The 19,524-nt window shown below is 39.3% G+C and overlaps 1 long non-coding RNA gene across 5 annotated transcripts; it reads left to right on the top strand.

The window, feature by feature from the left end:
- The first annotated feature begins 2,251 nt into the window (after positions 1 to 2,251).
- Positions 2,252 to 18,887, top strand: LOC110348477 (uncharacterized). Of its 5 annotated transcripts, XR_015438979.1 has the most exons (4): positions 2,252 to 2,686; positions 2,837 to 2,927; positions 3,108 to 3,802; positions 11,652 to 18,887. It is a non-coding gene; the product is annotated as an uncharacterized LOC110348477 (long non-coding RNA). The 5 variants fall into 5 exon arrangements; XR_015438977.1 differs by having other exon boundaries at positions 2,837 to 3,802; XR_015438976.1 differs by having other exon boundaries at positions 2,252 to 3,221; positions 3,322 to 3,802.
- Positions 18,888 to 19,524: the final 637 nt, after the last annotated feature.

The following is a 19,524-nucleotide window of genomic DNA, read 5'->3' as shown; positions in this document are numbered from 1 at the left end:
TGTACCTCTGCAGGAAAACGGAGAGGCTTCAGTGATTGTCAAATGCAGGAGTAGTGGGCTGGGCCTGTCAGCTCTGTTTTATCCCCCACGCCCACAAAGTCCTCCTGTGTAGGACTGGTCCTGGAAACAGACCTTACTGAGAGCAAAAGGTGAGGATGTGCCTCCTCCTCTCTGTGCCCAGAAGTTCTAATTGAGTCTCCAGTGAATTTCCGTAGAAGTTAATGATGGCTCCATGTCCCAGAAGAGAGAGGGGAAGCATGTGAAACAAGGCGAGAGGTGGGATCATTATTCCCAGAACTCTTTTGACTTCTTTTGGACCCTGGTCAAGGATAAAACTGTTTGTTGCAATAAAATACCCAATAGCAGGAAGTTGAAAGGGAGGTTAAGCTTAAAAAAAGAAAAAGAAAGCTAATTATAGCTCCATTCAAAAGCCAAAGGAAAAAAATCAATATTTACAAAATTAAGATTAATAGGCTGCCAAAATTCAGCTCATTAGTTAGCAACACTACAATGTAGTGATGAAGTTTGTACTGGTTGGATTATAGGGAATTAAAACTATATCATTGGGAATGCCTTTTCCTTGGCATTTGGTTTAATGATTATGGGCTTCTCTACTGAAAGTACTTTGTAACCAAGGAGAGAGTCTAAAAATCCCTACCTAAGAGTTTACCCACTTAACTTGGCATAGAGGATGGTCTTGTCAAAATATATTGAGTGCTGAAGACCATGGTTATTATAGCTTAAAAGCTTTTGCAGATATTGATCTAGACACTGGTGTTCCTCCTTATGTAGACAAAACACTCCTGTAGACTTGAAGGAAGTGTACCAGGAAAAGGCAGATAAACAGTAAGAGCTCTTTTCTTTCAGAGAAATATAGAGCTTTTCTCCTCAGAGTAGGCAGCACTGTAACGAGTTGATGAAGGTGTGGAAGTCCTTAGAGTGGACAGGGCTGACGGGTGTGCCTGTGCGTAAAGGTCCTGCCTCACACAACATCTCCATGCAGGAGGTGGGCAGATGGCGGGCCAGCTTGGGGGGATAATTGGAGAACAGAATGAGAGGGCAGAGCATGTGTATAATGCTAAGCTGAGATAACACATGCAGAAATCCCCAGCTCGGTGTCTGGCACAAAATAAGGACTAAAATGTTCGTTTGGTGTTTCTATTGTTATAGTCATATATATTCATTTTAGCTCAACTTTTAGACTTGCTTCATTGCTGTGCCAGAAAAATCTCAGCTTTACCTTTCTTATTAGTAACCAATGCACCTGAGAAATGGTGCTCTTCCGTGTAGGCATTGTAACCAACACTGGGCCTGCACATGCTCACCTAATTTCAGAAAAGGGTGAACGTGTGTCTTTGAATCTTTCCTTCAAGTCCTGAAAAGTGTCAGTATGGCTTCCTTGAGTCTGATTCCTCCACCTCACATCTGCACAGACGTCAGCAATCGGTCTACAAAGGGGCAAATGGGAAAAACGTCCCTTCGGAGAACCTATGTAGATGGAAAGGGCCTTAGAAATCCTCTGGCTTAAATTCATGGGAAGAGACTATGTTTTTGAAAGCCACAGAACTAGTTAATGGCAGAGAAAGTAGTAGTGGCCATTCCTTTAGATGTCTGGGCCAATACTCTCTTCCCTCAGTATAAGATCAGAGACTTTTATTTCTTACATCAGTCTTCTGAATACCTTCTCAGGTTGTGTAAACAGTAAACTGGGCAAAACACACGTTGTCCAAAAGGGGAACTTTCTCATACAAGGTGGTAGGAAGAGAAGCTCAGGAAGATTGAATGCATTTTTATTACAACCTTTCCAGGTTCACTGGCTGGACCTCTGTAAGAAATATAAGACATCTATCTCTGGTCTCCCCTGAGAGCCCACACACACTGGATGTATAACCACAGGTGCAGTTTTCCTTCTAGGGCAAATCAGCTCTGAAGACTTGGTTCTGAGTGGACATAGTATTTGCTTGAGGAGGTGAGGAAGATGAGAAAGAGCAGCTTAAGAATCTCGGAGTTCTCCAGGACAGGAGAGTTTGGCAATATTTTCCTTTCTTTGCCTATCTCCAGGTCTTAGTTTCTGAGAAGGTCAAATTCAGAAGGCAGAAGACATGCTATTCCCTACACTTGCCCCACTCCATGTACATTTGCACATATTTGGGGAGGAGAGAGCCTGATGAAATTCTTCATAAGGATTTTAAGCACAGGCTGGAGGGTTTTTCTGGGAGAGAGCAAAGAACACATAAATGGAGGAGGGAAAGAATAAATAAGAACTAGAGCTAAAAATAAGTTCAGATTGTTAATCATTACAAAGATGATTAATTTTTAAAAGAAAAAAAAGAGCAGCTAAGATCCTGGATAGCTATATCATCATTGCATCTTTGAGACCACAGTTTCTAGTCTCTAGATATTACCAGTAGAGTTAATTAGCCCAAACTGTGGTTGTTAGTTGCTTTAGCTGTCTTCAACTTGAATTTTTTTTTATTTTAGAAATAAAGTTTTAAAGCTAATTAGGATACACCTGAGACTCATGGCTAAACCCAATACAGTTTTTTCCCCAAGGGATTATTTTCTTATATACCAAAACTTATAAAGAAAAAAAATGATTAAAAGAAAAACATAATCTCTTGATATAGAAAGTGGTGTAACCATTTCAACTCAGAAGACCAGAAGGCCAAAGAAGCTCCGGAGAAATGTGAGTGCTGTGTGCTTCTGCCCAGGCAAAGGGAGTGCTCCCAGACGTGTCCTGTGCCACCTGCCCTCTCCTGCTCCTCACCGGCTGGGACACAGGAGGCGTGTTGCTGGGTGACAATCCAATCCAGGAATGGCCTGTTTGTTTGTACAGCTCTGTGGAAGATTCAACTGTTGTAAAGAATGGAAAGACACAAAGCTGCTTGGATCTCACAGCAAACAAAACCAGGAGAAGAAAATTAGAGGTAACAACTTGGGACCAGGGAATCTGCTTTTTGTGTCTGTTGGACAGAGATGCCGAATACATATTTTCCAGTGTTAGAGAAAAACCAGTTCCCCTCACCCCAGCCCATTGGCCTCAGAATGGCCAGAGACCATTAAAAAAAAAAAAGTTCAGGAGTCCTTTCCATCCTTCTGGACTCTAGGAGAGGTTCCTTTGTGGGTTTTCTGAAGAGAGGAAATGGAGCTGCAGCGGCTGGTGGTTCTGTCTCTATCAGCCCTTTCTGGGTGACTTGGCTCAGACTAAGGCCTCAATACAGGTAGGAGAAAGAGAAGTTTCCAGGGCACACCTGGGATAATGTTTCTGCACCCTTCCTCATTCCACAGAAAGACTTTAAAAGACCTTTGGTTTTTCCCCAGAAGAGAGCTGCCTATGTGAGTGCAGCCTGCATCAAGACCCCTACTGTCTTCTAGAAGATGTGGAAACGCATTCCTGGGTACTTCTTTGGAGGACTGAAACTTGCTTGTTGCAACTCAAGGTTTTACAACAGAATCAAGGGCTAAGGAGATTTGGGAGAAACACTGGTTATTTTTCCCATTTTCAGGGAACAAGCAATCCAACCAGCAAACAAACCCCAGCGCCCGATACACAGAGAAATATAAAGTGAGGAGAAGTGATGGAAAGGGAAGGCTAGTTTGGGGTGAAGAGTGTCAGAGCCAGAAGCAGGCTTGAGCCCCTTTGCTCTCAGTTTCACGATCTTCTCTCCATTCGGGAATCACAGGTGGCCTCCACGCCATTACGCCTTGGAAAGGAAGAAAGAAAATCCGAGGCACCTCGGGCCGGGACACGCTGGACTCTCGCAGAGCTTTGCCTTGTGTGAGCAGAGTCGGCTTGTACAGAGTTAAGTCTCCCTGGGGCAGCTGGGGGAGGGCGGTGTATTTATCAGCTCTATCTTTTTCTTTTCCCTGCCCTGCCCCACCTCATAAGAGGGTATGTGGTTGCTTCCTGGCTCAGAGAGAGCTTGGGCACAGAGGACCACCCAGGCTGCTTGGCCTGTGACCAGGCACAGCAGCAACTGCAGGGAGCGTGAGGTAGCCTTTGAAGTTTGGGGATGAGTGGATCAAGGCTATTTTGGGTTTGACCTGAGGGAGCTCATGCTTTGGGCAACCTTTCCCACAATATTTCCATACAGGGGCATCAGACGACATTGACTACATTTAAAAAAAATTTTTTAAACCATATAAAAAATAATTTGCACTGTGGTTGTACAACTGTCCTAACTTTCTTGTGGTGGCTGGAGGTGGTGTGGTGGAGGATGAGGGGTTAGCGGTCAGTGGCATATCCGTGAACCTTAGGCCTCTGGGACCACCCAAAGCTGAACAATGTGGTGGCCAGTCCTCAGGGGCTGCAGCCATGCGAAGCGTTCTGCATTTCCCCAAGTGGTAATCCTAACTTTTCAAGCCTCAAGGTATGGCAGAGCCTCTTGTGAATCCAGGGCAATTTAAACATAGTTGGTAAACTCAAGGGCCATAATTTTTCTAGTTCTGTGACCATAGGACAGTTTGAATTTCCTTGCCCCAATTCCTTTCCTATACAACGGAAGGAATGCTGCGTACTTTACGGAGTCATTGTGAAGACCAGGTGACATACTGAGCCTACACCCTCAGCACAGTGACTGTTCAAGCAACCAGCCAGAGAGCTTGATCTGCGTTACTTGTTTGCGAGGTAGCTTCTTTATATTAAGCCATTTGTGAGAATGGCTCTTAATATGTGGAAGTCACTGAAAGTCCAGCCAAGCTTGAGTCCAACCAAAAGGAGTATGGTTTGGCTCTATGCTCTAAGCCCTGAGCCAGTCTGTCAAAAAGGATTGTGCACATATTAGAAGAAATAAATACATTAAGTGATGAGGTGGGTGTGATGGGCGCCGTGAAGAATCAATGCCGCAGTATTATTACTGGTTTGGCTCTTCCTCGTTTATAAACACTCAGCTTGGTTCAGTGGTTCAGTTTCAGCCCCATTGACAGGTCCTTCATTTTTCTTTTACAATCTTGGGCATATTAGGGAAAATCTGTGCACGTGTTTATGCTCTATTTTTGTCACACTGCCTGGATCATAGATACTCTATAGCTTTGTACTGCTTTGTGTGCAGCAACTCCAGGGTTTTGATCTAAGAAGCATTGAGTTTTTCAAATCAAATACAATTTGAGATTGAATTATGTAACAAATGGTGACAGGGCTGGGCTACATTGCACCAGGAACTCAGAGAACAGAAGTGTTGCCTTCCTCTGCACTCTGTCCCTAGGATTTCTGTTTCTTGGGGTTAGTGGTGTCCACCAACAAAATCCTCTTTACTCATTTTCGGTCTTTGAAAAAATCACAATATTTCAATGAAGAAATGCTAATATACTTTTTAAAGAGGAAGCACTGGGTTATACATTATCCTGAGCTTAAGCTTCTACCAGGACTGTACACATCTTTAGGTCTCCATAGTTTAAAAGCTCATGAGGGGCAAGGGAGGAAACAATGGCTCTGACCCTGTAGGAAAGTGAGGCAATGCCTCTTGCTGGTGAAATAATCTAACATGAGAAAGAGAAGGAAGAAGCGAAGACCCAGTATCACACTGAGAAGTTTGGAAACCATTTGAAATACTTCCCTACAATATTTATTTTTAAAGCTTTTAGTCAAATTTCTACAGTTTTTAACACTTTCACTGTGCTAGCCAGAGGCTTTACATCAAATATCTGTGCACAGATTTTTGCCGGGGCAAGGTCTATTTATATTTGTGTTGTGAAGTGCCTGGTTTGGTGCTTGGTATTTGCTAAAGTCTAATAACTTAATGGATAGAATAACTTTTTCACTGATGACAAACAGTGTCTGAAATTTGGAGGAGTTTGCCCAAATCCACAAGTCCTTTAATTATGAAAACACTGAAAGATTTTAGGTGTTTGATTTTATACTTTAGTTTCCTCTATTTGTAGTTCTCGTCATATTTTAAAATTTCTGTTGAAAAGCAAAAACCTTGTTATCTAACTATACTACTCTTTTTGTAATACTCACAATTGTGTTTAAATCTTTTTATTTTTAATTTTGGGGATGACTGTATGTATCAGGTAACTTGTTAGTAACAGGCTACTTTGTTTCAGGTTAGAAAAATGTAGCATCAAGTTCCTTTGGTGCCTGAAGTGTGGATTTCAGCTTATCGGATAGTTATACCTACAGAGCAGAGCATGAACTCTCTGGGACTTTTGGCAAAGGGACCTTATCATATCTACGATAAACTGGATGCAGTGAGATTCATGTCAGGAACATGACAGAGGCAACTGCTCATGCTCCAGTATGACTTTATGGTCAAGTCAGGACTTTCTTCTAATACCAGGTGAAGTCTTCTCCATCTTATGCATGGAAATTACTGCCACCTGAAGACAGGGAAGGAAGCCAGGGCCATCCCACAGTGTTTGGACAAGCTGCCCCTTCTCCTGGGTACACATGCGCTTGTGCTAGAGGGAGAGAACATGTGTCTGCAACCGCTCACAGCTTGAAAGTCAAGCATTTTTAGGTGTTGTGTGGAGTTGTGCTTTGTAACAAGCTTGCCTAGAGGAAGCCAGCCAGTTGAAAAGGATGCCTAACTCTGCTGTATATTTAAGATTATCAAACTAAATTAGGATGAAATGTTTGCAGTAAATCTAATCAATTCCTCTTTGGTATACAGAATAATTATAGTAAGAATAGCAAGTACTACTGTCAGTTGAGGGTACATTGCATATTCCTGTGCAAATGGAATTAGAACTCAGAGCTGTGCATGTCCTTATAGGGATGATGAAAGTACAAATTCATGTCAGGTATGTCTCATACATGTGATGAAGACCCATCAGATCAAATATCTTTGATTCCAGTTTTCTCCCTTAAATTCTTTTATTGGTATATTTTAGGTATATAACACATTTACATTTATCATTGGGAACTTGTACCTGTACATGATGTATCTTGGTTCTTATTTTTTCCCTATTCCCTGCCCTCCCTTCACCCCCCCACCATTCCCTATTTACATAAACTTTGTTTCCATTTTTTCCTTTTCTCATAATTTTTCCTTTCCCTTCTTTCCTGTCCCCTACTCCTCTCACTTCCCTTACCCCTTTGGACCTTTTCTTGCTATTTCCCATTATCAATTATTCATTTTAATCATTATTTACACTTTCAGTTTCTCACACCACAGAAACAATTCAGTATTTACATGTGTCCTATTTATTTCACTTATGAGTATGGCCTCAATAGGCATCCATTTAGCTATAAATGTCTCTAGTTTCTCATTCTTTAAGGTTGAGTAGTACTCCATTTTATATATGTATAAAATCTTCTTTATCCGGTCTCCAGTTGATGGGCACTAGGGCTGCTTCCAAGCTTTAGCTATTGCAAACTGTGCAACTATAAACATGGGTGCACATATATCGCTGTGGTATGATTCTTTTAATTCTTTGGGGAAGATACCCAGCAGGGGAATAGCTGGGTCAAATGGGACCTCTAGTCCTAGTTCTTTGAGGTATCTCCATACTGATTTCCACAGTGGTTGCACCAGTCTGCACTCCCACCAACAATGGAGAAGGATTCCTTTCTCCCCACACCCCTGCCAGCATTTGTTATTGGTTGATTTCTTGATAGCAGCCATTCATTCTGGGGTGAGGTGGAATCTAAGTATTGTTTTCATTTGCATCTCTCAAATGACCAGTGATGTTGAACATTTTCATATGTTTATTTGCTGCTTTTACTTCTTCGTCTGAGAAATTTCTGTTCATTTCAGATGCCCATTTTTGAATTGGGTCTTTAAATTTTGGGGGTCTGATTTTTTAAAGTTCTTTATATATTCTAGATAGTAGTCCTTTGTCTGAGGTACAGCTGCTAAAATTTTTTTCTCACACTGTAGATTGTCTCTTACCTCTGTTGGTAGTTCCTTGTGGTGCAGGTGCTTTTTAATAAGATGAGATCCCAGTTGTTGATTCTTTGTGCTAGTTCCCATGCTATTGAGGTTTTGTTCATAAAGTCTTTTCCTATGCCAATGTCTTCAAGAATTCTACCTAACTTATGTTCCAGCAAGTTTAGTGTTTCTGTTTTACTATTTAGATCTTTAGTCTACTTTGATCTTAGTTTAGTGCATGGTGATAGATATAGGCCTAGTTTTAATTTTTGGCAGGTTGAAATTCAGATTTTCCAATGCCATTTATTAAAAGGGATTTCTTTCCTCCAGTGAGGATGGTTGGCTCCTTTGTCAAAGATGAGGTGGCTCAGTATGTTTGGAGCTTTTTCTGTATCTTCTAGTCTATTCCACTGATCCTGGGGTCTGTTTCTTTGCCAGTACCATGCTGTTTTCATCACAGTAGCTTTGTAGTATAGTTTCAAGTTGGGGAATGTGATACCCTCTGCTATATCTCTGTTGCCTAGAATTGCTTTTGCTATCCTAGGTCTCTTCTGGTTCCAAATGAATTTTTGGATTGTTTTCTCTAGCTCTGTGAAATATGCGGTTGGGCTTTCAATTGGCATTGCATTAAATCTATATAGCAATTTTGGAAGTATGGCCATTTTCACTATATTAGTTCTTCCTACCCAGGAGCAAGGGATGTCTTTCCATTTTCTTATATCCTCTTCAATCTCTTTTTTCAGAGTGCTGTACTTTTCAGTGTAGAGGTCTTTTGCTTCCTTTGTTAGATTGATTCCTAGACATTTCATTTTATTGGGAGCTATTGTGAGAGGAATTGTTTCCCTAATTTCTCTCTCAGTGAGTATTTTACTTGTGTACAAGAAGGTTATTGATTTTTGAGTGTTGACCTTGTATCCTACTACTCTACTGAATCTGTCAATTAAGTCTAGAAGTGTTTTGGCTGAGTTTGATTCCAATTTTAATGGAATAGCCATGTTAATATAGGCTAACTACTTTAGATTAAATATACAGAAAATTATACTTAAAAGTTATAGTAAAGGGCTTTACTATATAGAATAATGTACTAATAGACTCAGCAGTTTGTTGGGCCTCAAGTCTTTCAACCATTGATATGTGAAAATAATCATCTTCCTGGTTGAAAAATTGGGATTTTTGTTTTGGGAGTTTAATATTCATATGCCAAAAGGAATTGAAAATTATCTCTTTGGCTAAGAAATCATTCAATTCCCACTGTATTTGTGATCAGTGCTTCCATACTTTGAGGCTTTGATTTTGAAATGGTAAAGAAATAATAATCAGATGGGCTCAGCCTTACTGGAAGAACCTTGAAATTAAAAATGAGCTATTTGAGGATTTCTGCTGCTGGTAAGGAATAATTTCCCCTGCCTTTCCCCTTTCATCTCATGCAAAATTAAAAATTTCATCACTGTAATTTTTAATTTCATTTACCATAGCATATGTTTATTGCACAATTTCCACAATAGAATCTTTTCTTTACCAGACTCACAGAAATGTGTGTTCTTATTGTAAAGGGAGGCCTTTTTAGTAGCAGTTAACTGCCCTTCGTCACCACATCTCACTGAACTTAATAGTTACCGAGATGTGGCCAGCTTCTCCACCATGTCCAGGAGTGGGAGTTTTTGGGCCAGTGATATCCATGTACCATGCCTTTATGCCCCTGCAACAGCAGGCTCTTGCTGTATGCACCACATATCAGTAATTTCATGTGGTCACAACTGTCCTGAGAGATGGGAATAAGATCCTTAGTTCTATGACTGAGGATATTGACCACTTCAAATTTACCCAACAAATTAAATGGAGGAACCAGGATGCTAAAGCAGATCTCTTTGATTTCAGAATCACCAATACTCTCATATGCAATGCAGGGAATTTAGCCTCCTTGAAAGAAATCCCAGACCTACGAAGCACCAAAGTTGAAATGACTTAGTCTGACAATGTCCTGAAACTGTTCCATGACCACTGAAAAGAAGCTTCGAGATCAAGTAGACCAGTCCCCAACAGGCCACCTAGCCTATGCCTGGGTGCTTGCCAGGCTCTTTTAGGGCAGTGCATTCCTTCTCAGTGTAGCTCAATTACCAGAAAGTTCTTATTCAATCAGACTATGTGGTATCGTGCATCTTTATAGAAGATGGATGACTGTCTTTCAGCTATTTGAAGGGGGTTCCTGATCCTCTCTATGTCTTTTCTAACCAGTTGCAGTACTTTCAAACTTCACTCTAGGATATGCTGTTTCTCCCCCACTACTGTGTGTTATCATATCTGAATGCCCTGTAGTCTTGTAAGGAAGGATTTGGTTGTAAGCACAATATATCCAGGTTTGATGTAGCCCGTGAAGACTAGAACAGAAGTGTCAGCCAGGAATTTTGATAATGTTCACTGGAGTGTCGTGGCTTAATTCTAGGCGAAGCCCTCTATACCTCACCTCAACAAACCCGCATCTCAGGTTCTATCCAAAATGGAGAATTCTAGAATATTTTCATACCTTCTGGAAAAAAATCTTCAGAGAATAAAGTTAAAGTGAACCTGTTTCCAAGAAACAAAGAAATGGAAGAGCATTTTTCAGCAAAGAAACTGTTTGCCCCTTCAGCCAACTGTACAAACTCATTCATAATTTTAGTGAGGCTAAGCTGTGGAGAAGTGATCAGAGTAAAGGAATAGAAATAGTTGCATTCCCCTGAAAGTATGGGAGGTAGGGAGAGGCAGGGAATCTTCTAGCAGACTCTGATTCCAATGGGAGCATCCGTGGAACATGGGAATATGGTTTATTGTGGCCAGATGGATTTGTTGTCCATAGGAGTGATCCCTCCAACCTGCCATGGTTGTAGGTAAGTGAGAGGACAGCATGGAGCTAGTCATGTCTTGCCACACTCAGAAGGTGGGGAATGCACTACCTGTCTCCTTCGGAGCATGTTATGTAGATATTATTGGAATGACAATGAATTTACTATTCCTTTTGCGAAAATGAAAGGTGATATAAAATAATTTTTGAAAGTGTAAATTGAATACACAAAGAGCAAATTATGCTTTACTCAATTAGTGGAGTAGGTGTAAAATTTGTATGGAAATATAATCAGATACTTATTTGTTGCATTCATTTTAGATGTTCATAATAGACAGCTGTAGGGTATGCAATACTCTCTGGCTCAGATTTGAATTAGTAACCTAGTTGCAAAATTCCATTTCCTGTCTATGGAGCATATCATTGTATTTAAATTTCTAGTACATTTAAAGGTAAAATAAATCATATTTTCTATTTTAAAGGATTATTTCAATCCTTTATAATAGGATGCATTTAACATTTTGAAAATAAATGGAAGAAAAAGATTTAGAATTTGAATTTGAGATGTAAACATTTCATGCTTTTTGTATATTTTACACACCACATACACAGAGACACACACATACACACACTGACTCTTCTGAGCTGTATTTAGAGAGAGCTAGCAAGGCATATAAGCACTTAATTACATTAATATACTTCACCAGGCTTTTTATGTAGAGGTGAAATAGTTGAGGTCATTAAATAAAGAATTGATATGCTTCCACTCCTAAAAAAGCCTACAGTTTTTCCTTAACTGTATTTGCCAAAAATGCTCATATTTCCTTCTTCCTCAACATAAATCAAACTCATCTTTTCTATGCACAAGGATCCCTTCCCAGGAAGATTCTGAAAGAAGAAATTCTTGAAAGACACAGAACAAAGAAGAGAAGAGGAGCCTTTAAATGTAGAGCTGTAATTTATTTAAAGTCTTCAGAATTCACGTAAGGAGCTTCTGTCTTTTTGTTCTTTTCTTGTAGTTCTCTGAGTCCTCTGACAACAAGAAAATCATCCATGGTCCCAGAGACAGGCTGCTGGAAATCCTGCACATTTATCTTCTAGAAGGAAGTGAACTAATTACAAGAATGATCCCTTCAGAGATCTCTCTTGAAAGATTTTAAAGGGCTCCAAATTAAGCCATATTCACTTCTAGGACCCTGAAGTGGTTCAGGAAAGCGAGGGGCATTTGGTTAATGTTAGGTGGTTTCAAAAAGGAAAGAGCAACGATGAGAGACACAGTGGATAAACTGTGGGAACCTGCCCATGAGGGAACACCTCTTTCATTTCAAGAGTCTTCTATTTCATTTTGTAACTTTCAATTTGGAAAAGAAGTATAAGCGTGTTTTTGTTTAAAAAGATGTTTTTCTTTTTAATATTCAGTATTTCCTAGCTAAATATAGATTCGTCACTCATTTGTACTGTCAGTCACAACCTAATTTACAAACTTGACACCAAAAGTCAGGTCGACTAAATTGCCCAAGGCCGTGTATTTTCTTTTCTTTCTTTTCTTTTTTTCTTTTTTGGTACCAGGGATCAAACTTGGGACCTTGTGCTAGTGAGGCAGGCGGCAGAACCACTGAGGTAAATCCCCAGTCCTTGGCCATGCATTTTCAAGTTAAAGCATGCATCAAAAGTTTTCCGTCCTTGGCCCAGTGTGCTGGGAACTGCTGCTTTCCTGTAAGAATTTGTTCATATCTTGGATTTAAACCTTTTGCTTATCAGTTGAGAATGTTTAGCCTACTTCTACTCAAGTTATATAAAATTATGGCAATAATCTAAAAAAAATTGGAGCAAAGTAATTTAAATATTTGATTTTTAAATTTCTGATTTTTAAAAATCTGAGCAAATAGGTAATTACTTGACGACATTAACTCTAAAATAAATCTGTCACGTTATATTTATTATTTGATCTTTAGAAATCATATCCATGTTTTTTATTCTTCAATGTATTTGGCAAAGTAAATCAAAGCTACTCTGTACCCAAAACTAATACCAGCGTTGTCTTTTTTTTTTTTTTAAACATTGCAGGGCTTTACCTCAAGTGTATGCAGTAAATTTACAGGGAAAAAATTTATTAAATTATAACTGAGAGGAGCTGACTTCTTATATAGCAAACAAAAAATTCCTTCATGAAAGGCCATAAACCCCATATTATTTACCAGAGAGACCTTTCCTGTCTCCCAGGTAAACACTTACAGTGTGTAGACTTGTGTAAATACATATTTAGGAGTGGCTAAATATGGCGAGGTATTTTTAAAGTTGTATTTACAAAGCTGAATACATATATTGGCACTTTGGTATGTGTAAGCTATGTATACTCCTCTGCTGTCTATTCAGAATGCTGGCAGGACTCAGAGTTAGGCCTTGGATACAGGGATTGAATTTCAAAAGCTTCATCTTTAATAAAATTACTAAGGTTAGGTTTTTAAATTATTTCAAAAGGGTGAAAAATTTCAAATAAAGGAGCTCAAATCTTTCTTGCTGGTTTGACTTGAGAAAAATTGTTTCAGAAACCCAGGAATCGTTCATGGAGGTAAATCTGTTTCCCGGGTGTACTTGTGCCTAAAATAACCATCATTTCATGTTTGGGTCAGAATATTGTTATTACCAGGTACTCAAAGGTGGAGTGTATATGATCAGTAGATCCTCTAGGAAATTTGGCAAAGGGTAAAACGTCATTAAGACATTTGAAAAATACTTTAAAAAACCTATGAGAATGTAAGTGATGAGACGTGTCGGTTGTTAATACGGTGACAGGAAGCTGCATCTCGTGGGGTCCTGCAGCTTTTGCTGGAAGACTCATGGAGTGTGTGTGGCTTCTCTACTGGGAACTGTGTTCTTTATGGAGGAAGAGGATGAATGATGAGCAGAGAGACTGTGGATGCAGGACAGACCCCTGTGTTCTCTTCCTGCCTCCTCTGCCTCACAGTGAATGAAGAACAGTCCTGCCATAGTCCCTTTAAAGATGGAGGAGCTGAGAGCTTAAACTCTTGCCTAAGAAGCCAAAGTGATGCTTTTATTCCATTTAATGTAGTATGCAGCTATTTCTAAGTTCTCTCAATACCCTGCAATGGGATAATTGAAAATCTTTTTATGGAAAACCATATGGGGACAAAGAATATTTATTCAGTAAAATGATTTCTCCATTAAAATGTACACTGGGCTGAATATTTTAACTTTACAAAAATACACATCATATGTACTGATGTTTTTCCAAGGGACAAAAGTTTGATTAAATATTTTATCTCCTAAAACTGTAAATCTCATTTAACTTAAAACTGTATTATGCCTCTGGAGTATAGGAACTTCTAACCTGAGTACAGACACAGTTTTAGCTTTGAGTGTGAAAGGGTGTGCTCTGTACATAGTACTTATAACAGGGTTTGAGACTTAGAAAACAAGCGTGTCCAGCAAGAGACAATCCTCTTTAATTTTTTTTTAAGGTACAAGCAGGCACAGAAACATTTTTATTGGTTTATTCCACCCTTAATTTCATTCTGTGGCAAAGTATCTCATTTCCATGTAAACTTCCACTAGGAACACAAATTGCTGACACCACATCTACTGACAGCAATGCCACAACATAAATTACGCCAAGAAAATGCTGCTTTGGGTGGGGGGCGAGACAGAGGGAACTAAGCTAGATAAAAAGCCACTGTGCTACTGCCCAGCCTGCAACCCTGTCCCGCTGACCACTGATAAAATTTATCACTGGGCCACATACGGGAAGACAGCCTAAAGAGGAGTCGTCTGTGGTAAAACGTGTAACAGCAAAACAGCTAATGGAGCATTATTATTTTATTGGAAAGCAATATCTCTGATGCTTCACTTTTCTAGCCTTAGCAAGAGAAGGAATTGTTGTATATGCAGAAGAGCTGATAGGGAAAAATGTTGTTAGAACTCTGAAGGATGGCAACGTATATCTTCAGAGCTCACCAGTTCCCCACTCTCTGTACAGTACTCTTGACCAGGAGGGGAGTGAATGAGTAAATTCCAACAGAGTCAAAACCAATCTGAAACTTCATTCCTAGAAGAAATGGCTTGCTAGTTTATGATGTTAATGGGATCCCTGGAAAGAAGCAGTCTTGTAAACTTTCTGGCTAATTACTGGTGTCATGATTCTCTCCTGGGTTTAACAAAATGTGAAAAATATTCAAATTTCACAAATGCAGGGAGACATATTTTCCAAAAAATTTAAAGAGCTAGTCATTGGAAGGAGTTTATGTATTCTCCAGGGGTTGAAACAATTAGGGTAACTTGTACCTACTTGCATTTAGAGTGGTTTTGAGTAAAAGTGATCAGGATACCAAAGGACTTCGTTGCCGTTACCTTGCATACCCATTAGCCAAGCATGTAGATGAACATGGGAGGGGCGACCATATTCTGCCATCCCACCCAACATACATCTGAACCCTGGGCTCCTCTGTTCCTGCATTGACAAAGTCAGGTATTTTGGAGAGACTGCCTCCAGTCAATGTAAGAGAAGCAGAATTGCTGCCTAATGGGATTACTTTATGCTAACTTGGCTAAGTGTAAAGTATATTAACAACATTTTCATGTCATGCTGTCAACCTCAAAACTCAGGAACTCCCAGAAATCTTTTCTTTTTGTCTAAGTGCATGGTCAATGCCATATTTATATTACCCATTTGTGAGTCTACTTGTGTACCTACTATAGTACCTTAGGTGACTGTTTCATATTTTTCCATGTAATTTACACTAGCATGTTATTCTTTTCTTAAGTATAGCTCATCTAAGCTCCTGGGGAAATTATTAAGCATCTAAGCCACTAGAATTTGTGAATAATTATTACTGGATATGCTTAGGTAGGCACTGTTTAGGAGCTTTCTACCAGCTAACTCATGTGGTCTTCAAAACATTTCTGTGGAAATAGTTTGCCCTTTCTTCACTTTCTTCACTTTGAGAGAAGTTGGTACAATCTACTCCTAGGCATGCGACTGGCAGACTTGCTCACTGCAATATAATAATTTGTGTTATATGTGTAGATGATAGATGTTTTTCAAGATTTCAACTTCACAGAAAGTGCAGAATACGTCTTTGTAGTTTGACTTTCACAGGCACAGCGAACAAGTCCTTTAACCTCTTTAGGTCTCAGTGGTCCCCCCAGATGTGAGATATGTCTCATGTTTTAAGATGCTGCTGATAAAATGACACAAAAAATCTCACCTGTGAGGATGCAGACCATGCCCCCCAAATCTGACATTATTTCTGCTACCATAGTTGCCAGCATAATAAAATTTAAAAACAACGGCTTTATATGAATCAACAAAGCTATTAAGAAAAAAGAAGAGAGAGCAATAGGTACTGAACCCGCAAAGACAGCCCATGCTGAGAGTCAGCAGCAGCTAACCCTGGAGTCTCAGTCAATGTGCTCACCCAGGGCCTTTGAGAGTATCAGTTTAGAAAATGCAAGATGATGGAACATTTAGCTTTTGTGAGGCAAAATGGATTATTAATCATCTTTAAGCAGTGAAGTATGTAGACTTCAGGGTACCTGTCTTCTAGTTGCATATATTGTTTTTAGAAAAACAACATCTTTGTGCCAACTTTTATTACACCAACTAAAGCCAATTTAGGCTTCTGAAGAAAGATTCTGATGATAGATAAGATTGATGGTTATTACTGAAAATGCCAGAGGAGGATTGCTCCTCCACTAACTGAAGAGGCAGATGAAAACCAAGAGTCACGAGAGCTAAATACCAATCCTTCAAGCATCAAAAGCTAATACGAAAGGACATTTGCCCCTTTCCCCACATTCTTGTGTTCATGATGGTTTTTTACAATCCTCTATATCTTGGCTTGAGACTGTGGAATTCAGTATTTATTAACCAGAAGAGACAGGATTGGGCATACGGTGGAAATGTGCATAATTTCATTGAAGATGTCTCAATTGGGAATGAAAGCTGAGGAGGGTCACCTTTATCCAGTCCCTAAAAGCCCTTTGGAATACGGCGATTGGTACAAGTGAATTCTCCCTGTGCCCAGGGTAATGAGAAACTGCATGAGGCAATGTCCACAGGGCCATTACCCTTGAATCTAGCAGAACCAAGGATTCAGGTTCCTATATCAATTTGATCACATTATCACAGCATAATTATGAGTATTTTACATTTAAGAGAAGACAGGTGAACACAAATAGGAGAGCAGTAGTTAGAAACAATGAAATATGTGCAAAAAAGAGTATTAGTAGTAGAAAAAGAAATCACAGAAGTGTTTCCAGTTTATTACACTAGCATTTTATGATACTCCATGGCTTTATTTTTTCTTTTTGTTAAGGATCTTATGAATCTCCCAGTGATAGTAAATTCTGGAAACATACAGGAGGAAAACTCTCCCTCTTTCCAGTCTCCCTCCTGCACTTTCACTATTCTGTGAATTTGGCCCATTTCTACCTGGAGGTGTGTTTCTTTTGCTTACGTGAGCACAGCGGAGGGAGCACAGGGAAGCCTTACTGTATCAATCTTCCTCTCCCTTTCATTTGGGAAAGGTAACCTTTGAAAATCAGGTGTCTAGTACTAAAATGAGGTCTGCAGCCAAGCACAGGCTGCAGCATGATGTGTCTCTGGAAGGCAGCACTGTAACCCCTTTCTGAGGTGACAGGCTCGCCTTCATTGTGAGCATGGGGAGGTCTGGCACGGTGCCTCTTCAGAATCTCGGGGTTGTGCTAGGGACAATGAAACCTCATTTTGACATGGCCGATATAGCACATCAGCATATTGGAAACAAACTTATTTTCTTCCAAAATTTTGGCTCAACAGAGTATTATTATGCATTTTGTGGTTAAAAACAAATCATTGTCTTTCCCAATTTCATGTTGGTTGTGTCCCGCTTCCCTTAAATAATTTTTTATCTAGGGAGAGAATAGAGTGTCTTTGGCCAGGCAAACTGACAAGAAAGTTCATGGGACTGTCATTGGCAAATTAATTTATGAAAAATGGGCTATTGTGGCAGCAGAAAAATCTTGAGGCAATTGCAAACATTATTGGCTTTCATTTTTGGAAACAAAGCATTTTTAGAATGTTTCAGAAAACAGACCAACAATTTGAAAACTGGGCTAATACTGATAATTGAATACATGATGCCAGAAACTTTCCCCAAATCGCCAATCTATTATATTTTAAACAATTTTAAGTCTTGCCACTTGTTTTAACAGCGGAGATCATTCTGTATCTAAATTTGATTTAAAAATTGATTTTCTAGTTATCATCCTCTCACTCATAGTCCAGATGCAAGAAGAGTAAGTCATACAAATAAGAAACAATACTGAACATTACTGAGTGTTTCTACCTTCTATGGTGGCTTTGGACAAACCTACTAGTACATAGTCAATGTGGCTACACATTCCTAAAATACTATGGAGAATTTCCTCTTGCATTTCAGATAAATCAGTAATATTTCACTGATACTGTGAAAACTCAACTTGTTTCACAATTTGTCATTTAGCTAGCTTCTTATGTTGGAACAAATTGGCCAGTTGAACAAATTCAGGTTTCATAAAGATGTTTCTGGGAGGACTGCACTCTAAACAGACAGTGCACGTACTTGGTATTCCATACTGATATACTAAGAATTTAAAATCCAGTATCCATAACTCCAGTTTCTCCGTGGATCTGTTGGGAGAGAATTGTTGGAGTGATTCTTGAAGGAACTCCAGTCAGGGTTACTGCTCAATTTTAGGCTTTCTGAGCAACAACAAATAGTGTGTGTTGTTAAAACTCGAGGTGTTTGTACACCGAAGGAAACTTTTCCATATTTTAGTAAAGCCACTTGAACTCAACACTGTGTCTTAAAAAAGATTCTTCCACAAGAAAGTTTTGTTCTCCCCTGTGATTCAGTCAGTGTATTAGTCACCAAATTGCTTGCACATGATAAGCCGACAATCTTCCCTGCAAAGTTCTCAGAGAAAATCACAGCTCTACTCCTGGAATCACTTATCTGCATTCCCCTCCCCTTTCCTTCACCTCCAATGAAAGTCCTTAGCTTGTTCAGTATTTTGGTTTTACCACTTACTAGCTTTGTGGTTTTTGACAATTTGTCATTCCTTTATTTCTCCATTTTCTCTCCTGAATAAAAGGGATAATAAAAGTATAGTACCTACTTCATATGTTATGATGATTAAGTATGTGTATGTATTTAAAATTTAAGGTAAAATGTATTAGTTTATCTCTAATATCTTCATATATTTATAATATATATGCTATATGTAGTAAGGGTAAATTCTCACTGTAAGTCATGGAACATGGTATTTTGACTTCAGCCTTATATTCCCTTGATACTATGATCCTTTATGTGGAAAAATGGTCCATTCTTGGTCCTTGTATTGATTCACTTTTCAGCCATATTAGATACTGTTCAACACTGCCCTTTTCTGAAACTCTTTCACTCATATTCATTGAGCTTTCTCTGCCATTTCTTTCTAAGTCCTTTTGGAATTCTTTTGTTCTCTCTCCCTCTGCAAATGCAAGGCTTTCTGTAAATATGATTTTTAAAAAGATTAAGGTCTGTGTCTTAATCTTAATTTATTTTGACTGTCCTTTCCTGACTCGCCTCTGATCTGACATACTACAACAACTTCATAATTGGCTTCTTCACTTCAAGTCTTGTTTTCAGCTCTCTACTTAGGGTGAAAAAAGATGCTTCTACAAAGCAAATCTAATCATGTTTTCCCACAGCCTCAAACTATTCAGTTTCTGTAGAGTAGTGGATAAGTTTGCCTTGTCTGGTATCTCTGTATTTCTCCAACTGCTCCACTTCCATAGAGCTCATGCTTTGTTACCTTGGGTGTTTTGGTCATGCTGTTTTCTCTGTCTGAAACACTTACACGAATTCCTCA

Source organism: Heterocephalus glaber, unplaced genomic scaffold, assembly GCF_053883595.1.
Source record: "Heterocephalus glaber isolate CG9 unplaced genomic scaffold, H.glaber_assembly_v1.0 deba00001465, whole genome shotgun sequence".
NCBI lineage: Eukaryota > Metazoa > Chordata > Mammalia > Rodentia > Bathyergidae > Heterocephalus > Heterocephalus glaber.
The sequence above is the reverse complement of the archived record's forward strand: the minus strand, read 5'-3'. Positions and strand labels throughout refer to the sequence as shown.